The sequence below is a fragment of the Canis lupus genome, chromosome 5 (genome assembly GCF_003254725.2).
Source record: "Canis lupus dingo isolate Sandy chromosome 5, ASM325472v2, whole genome shotgun sequence".
Classification (NCBI taxonomy): Eukaryota; Metazoa; Chordata; class Mammalia; order Carnivora; family Canidae; genus Canis; species Canis lupus.
In genome coordinates, this window is record NC_064247.1 from 39287409 (window position 1) to 39293478 (window position 6070).

The following is a 6070-nucleotide window of genomic DNA, read 5'->3' on the forward strand; positions in this document are numbered from 1 at the left end:
GTCTATGGTCGCTCTGGAAAGAATTAGAGATTCCTGAGCTCTGCTGTGAAAAGCCTACATTGCTTTATGAGACTGGCCAGGCAAAATTTTTGTTTGTATTTTTTCAAGTGATCTAAAGTGTCAGGACTTCAACGATAGGACAGCCCTTTATCCCGTCCCATCTCATAGAACTGGACATGAGGCACCTAAGAAAGGAATGTAGGTCCCTGACCCTGACCTTGCCCATACTGCCTTCTCGCAAATGGGTATTCGGGGAGTCAGGGAAGAATGTGTCTCCTTCCACAAAAAGCTCCATTCAGACAGCTCTCCCAGCTACATGTCCCACCCCAAGGTTCCTAGAAAGAGGAATGTAGCAAGAAACAGTCCCTTTGTCCACCTAATAAGATGTTCCTGGGCATGGTGTATGAGTTTCCTTATGCTGCCATCATGAAATACCACAGACTGGTTTATAGAAACAACAGAAGGGGCACTTGGGTGGCTCAGAGGTTGAACATCTGCCTTAGGCTCAGGGCATGATCCCACAGTCCTGGGATAAAGTCCTGCATCAGGCTCCCCTGCAGGGAGCCTGCTTTTCCCTTTGCTATCTCTCTGTGTCTCTAACGAATAAATAAATAAAATATTTAAATAAATAAATAAATAAATAAATACCCTGTCTCCAAATACAATCATATTATGAGGTCCTGGGGTTTAGGAGTTCAACATATGAATTTGGGAGAGAAAGACAGAATTCAGCCCATAACACATGGCCAAAGGATGAGACAGGAAGCATCCAGCTCCTTAAAAGAAAGGAGCTCCCAGGGATCACCACTGGATAGGGATACACAGTGTACTTAGTATCTGCCACATGGGCACCAAGGCACCCAGGATGATTCCAGGGTGCCTGGACCCCAACATCTGTATCTTGGAGGAGAGGTTCTACAGCTTCCCCCCCAAAAAAATTTCTTTAGATATACTCAAGGGGATTTGGAAAGCTTATGAAACAGGGAAAGAATGGGGAAGGGGACTCTGGTGCAGTCCATCCCTGGGATCTGGGATTGAGGTGGCTCCATGGCTCTCCACCTCCAGGGTGAGCTCTGTAGGATCTCGGTTAAACCAGACAAACCAAGGAACATTTCTTGTCACTGACCAGGATGTGCCAAAAATTCAAGAAATCCAGAGGCTGCTTGGAGTTGGAAGGCATTAAGGTTGCAAAAATCTATGGAGTATCCTCAGAAAGTTAAAAATAGAACTACCCTATGACCCAGCAATTGCCCTACTAGGTATTTACCAAAGGATACAAACACAGTGATTCAAAGGGGCGCCTGCACCCCCAATGTTTATAGCAGCAATGCCCACAATAGCCAAACTATGGAAAGAGCCCATCTGTCAATGGACAGATGAATGGATAAAGAAGATGTGGTGTATATATACATATATATACATGTATATATAACAGAATACTACTAAGCCATCAAAAAAATAAAATCTTACCATTTGCAACAACGTGAATGGAACTAGAGGGTATTACGCTAAGCAAAATAAGTCAATCAGAGACAAATATATGATTTCACTCATATGTGGAATTTGAGAAACAAAACAAAGGATCATAGGGGAAGGGAGGGAAAAACAAAATAGGATGAAATCAGAGAGGGAGACAAGCCATAAAAGAGTCTCAACTGTAGGAAACAAACTGAGGGTCACTGGAGGGGAAGGGGATAGGGGGATCGGGTAACTGAGTGATGGGCATGAAGGAGGGCACGTGATGTAATGAGCACCGGGTGTTACATAAGACTGATGAATCACTAAACTCTACCTTTGAAACTAACAGTAGATTCTATGAGAATTAATTGATTTTAAATAAATTTTTTTAAAGTGGGGGAAAAAAGATTGTAAAAATCTGTTTCAGCTGTAGCCCTGAATATATTTTCAGCATGCATAGGATATTCATATCATAATTGCCTAAAAGCAGTCCTTTCCAGCAATGTAAAGTTCCTAAGTGTCCCTGTCCTGACCACTGTTGTCCACTGGTGAAGATCCCACCAGAAGAGGTTTCCCTGATTTAATTTCATGGTTCTCAGATCTCCACCCAGGAGGGAAAGGAGCTGACTTCTGCAGGCCGTCACTGCTCTCAGGGCTTTCTCCAATTATAGCAGACGGGGCTGCTTCTCTTTCCACCTGTTTGTTGGAATGACCTGCTGCTGAAGCAGAGCTGGTCCACCCACAGGCACAGAGCCTGTGATCTCTCTAGGGAGGAGGAAGAAAAGTGGCTGCTCTGCTCTACAGGCCCCAGAGCCTCAGCGGCTGATGAGCGGCTGTTGAAGCAGCCTGGTGTCCACCTGGCCTCTCTCATTCATTCCTTCATCTCATTCCCACTCTCCTTTCACAAATTATTTCCCTGCCTGCCCCTCCTCTATTGCCAGTCCTATAGGGCAGCTTGGGGGCATATTCAGACCTTCTCTGGGTCTGCACTGGGGAGCCTAAGCTAGTAGGTGGTCTGCAGCAGCAGCAGCAGCAGCAGCAGCAGCATGGAAAATAGGAAATCTGGATTTCAGTCCCCGCCTGGCCTGAGAAAATCTCTTGTCCCCATAAAACCTGAGTTTCCTCACCCATAAAATGAGCATGTCAGGGGGCACCTTGGGGGCTCAGTGGTTGAGCGTCTGCCTTTGGCTTAGGGTGTGATCCCGGGGTCCTGGGATCGAGTCCCACATCGGGCTCCCCGCAGGAAGCCAGCTTCTCCCTCTGCCTGTGTCTCTGCCTCTCTCTCTCTCTCTCTCTCTCTCTCTGTGTGTGTGTGTGTGTGTGTGTGTGTGTGTGTCATGAATAAATAAATAAAACCTTAAAAAAAAATCAGCCTGAGTCAGGGCTGGCAAATAAATTCCTGGCTTGGCTCTCTGGAGCATTGTGCTATCTCTGACTTCACATCTGAGCTTACTGGGAGAGTGGAGATTGTCTGGAGGCCCACATCTAGCCCTCTGGGGACCACAGAATTCATCACAGCTTCTAAATTCTTCCACTGCCAGGTCTTGAAGCAGAGCCTTCCAGGTGATGACTTCCAGGAGAGCCCTGAGCTCTGACCCTGCTTCCAGGGAATGTAATGCATCTCATCGGGCCAAGTGGTAGTTTGGTATTCCTTTCCAGAATTAAGGGAGGTGTCCCTACCCAGAATTTTGAGGGCTCGAATTCTAAGAATCCACGTGGCATGTGATTTGTAGGTAAGCGGGTAATTATTAATCAATCATCCAAGTGACCTTGTGACAATCCCACAAACTGGCAAATTCCCTAAAAAGTATATAAACAATAAATGCCAGCAGATTCCCTCTGATGTGAGGAACAAAGGCAGAAGGAAATGTAGATAAAATGAAATATCCTTATAACCTGCAGCCCATTGACAAATACTTGAGGCAGAGGGAGTGTAATGTTCCTCCAGGAAACTCCCTGCCATCTTAGTATTAATGCCTTGCTAGAGGGAAAAGCAACTTTAGCTTGATAACAGTCAGGCCTCCAGGATCCTGAGTCTTCCTTAGCATATAAAAGTCCTTTTGGAAACCTCCCTTTGTCCTTCTGTCCCTCAGCTCCAAAGTATACAATCCGCCACCCCTCACAGCCCCAGTGCAGCTTTTTCTGTCCACAGGTCCTGTTCTCATGTTTTAATAAAACCACCTTTTCGCACTAAGGACTTCTCAAGAATTCTTTCCTAGCCGTAGTTCCCAAACCCCAACACTCCAAACCACATCACCTCGTTTGTGGGTTCGAAGTCATCATCTCCAAGAATCTGGAACAATTCAAGAGGTTTCTTAACCTAAAGACTCTATATGGCAGTTTCTGGCTAAAGAAACTCCTCAAGCTTTTCTAAGCAAACAGCCTCATCCCGTCTGTCTCTTCAAAAATTTCACCAGATTTTTTTCATTTGTGTCTCTGCTGAGCCACGCAAGAGCTGTGATTCACAAATGTAGGTAATATCTGTCTGTGAGCCTGCAGAAATTAAGAAAAATCAGCCCATCAGACTGAGAAAATGAGAATAATATAATAAAATTGCTACAAATCTGAATTTGATTGATTTTAAGGGATAATACTTTATTGAGACTGTGTCCTGTGCCCTTTTCTGGAAGTCAACATCTCATCTTTTATGAAACTGGGGATAATAGTGGGGGTAGAAATTATCACTTTGCCGTTTTTCTGCCAAAATCCCAGAGTCTGAGAATCATGGAACTGGAAGCATAGATTGTTCTTCCAGAAACCAGCCTAGACTTTTCCTGGTTCACCTGGGGTTGTGGGCTTAATGGAATTTCTGGCTTGGGATCGTTCTCAGCAAAGAGGTCCCCATTTCTCCTTTTCTCCTAAGATCAGAAGACAGTCTCTTGGGTTGTTTTGGTGGTGAGTTACTGCTGGCAAAACAGGAGAACAAACAGAAGGGGAAAACAGAGCTTAGGGACTAGAAGGATCATTGCACTTAGTTTCAGAGCATGATGGTTGTAAGCAGCCCCCACCTCGGCACTCCCAGCCTCCTATCTCTTTGTGAGGGGGTAGTGACTGGTCCCGCTCCCCGCCCCCCACTCCAGGAAGGAGGGGGTACCTCAAGCCTTCCCTTCACAAACAGCCTGAAGGGCTCTTGCTGTTGGCAGGAGAAAACCGGCCCAGCGTCAGCTTCAACTTAACTTTAGCTACAGACATCCTCCAATTGTTGAGGAGCATGAATTTCCTCTGCCCTTTGAGGCTCTCTAGCCAGGCTAAGACTCAAATTGACATGAGACCGACTAACAGGAGAAGATCAAATTTACTTTTGTACAAACAGGGAATCTACGCAGACTTGGAAATTCCAAAGACAGGCAAAATGAGGTCTCTGTGTCGTTCTGAACTAAGGAGAAGGGGGTAGGCGACTCTGGCTTCAAAGGGCAAAAATGTAAATCACAAGACAATGAACAACAGTTAGTTAATATTTGGTAAATAAATGTTTGCTGGATCACTGGGGAACAATGGGACATAGAGGACTTTGGTCACACAAGCCTTCTTAGGATCCTGCCTGTCCATGGTACCTAGTTCACACCATCCTGTAGCTCTCCAGGGTGATAGTTCTCCTTCTGGAGCAGGTCCTCTGTCTGAATTCTTTTAGGCAGTTGTGGGGGAGGTAAAGAGCTTTTCCTGAATCTGCTAGTGTTTTATTGCTGTTGAACTCAAAACAATTTCCATGCCAAAGTGGCTGTTCTTGAGGAGGCCTGCCCTGGCCCCCTCCACGGTGAAGGAAGTGCAGTAAGGTTATTTCCTCCCTAAGCCGCAGAAGGGCTAATACTGGGTTGCTCCCAGGCTCCCTCTTGTTTGCCAGTGAGGTGTGGCTGTGATACACCTTGACCATCTCTTCTCAAACAACCCAGGCTTTCAAGGCCAGGGTCAGCAGCTGGTTTACCCAGAGACCACATCTTAGGGAATCTTCAGCACTCTGGAAATGGAGAGCTGAGGAATTTGACCACACTCTCCAGTTTTGTTTGATTGCTGTTTGTTTTATTTTTTTATTTAATTTTATTTATTTATTCATGAGAGACACAGAGAGAGAGGCAGAGACACTGGCAGAGGGAGAAGCAGGCTCCCCACAGGGAGCCCAACGTGAGACCCGATCCCAGGACCCCGGGACCATGACCTGAGCCAAAGGCAGATGCCCAACCACTAAGCCACCCAGGAGTCCCTGTTTTGTTTTGTTTGAGAGAGAGTGTGTGTGTATGCACACGTGCTGGCAGAAAGGAGAGGGAATGAGGGCACACAGGCAGAGAGAATTTTAAGCTGGCTCCACCATCAGGGCAGAGTTCAATCCCATGACCCTGAGATCATGACCTGAGCCAAAATCAAGACTCAGATGCTTAACCTACTGAGCCACCCAGGCTCCCCTCTCCAGCTCTTAATAGATTACAGAGCCTTATGTGGTACATAGTTAGCATATTTGTTCAACCACATTCTATTGAATCTCCATATCAACCTCCATAAAAACAAACCTAAAGCACTTACACAAATTAAATTCTTGTTATCTTTATGTGTTAGATCTAAAAATGGCAAAATAACCTACAGGTAACAAATGAGATAAATCTTTTAAAACAGGTAACAA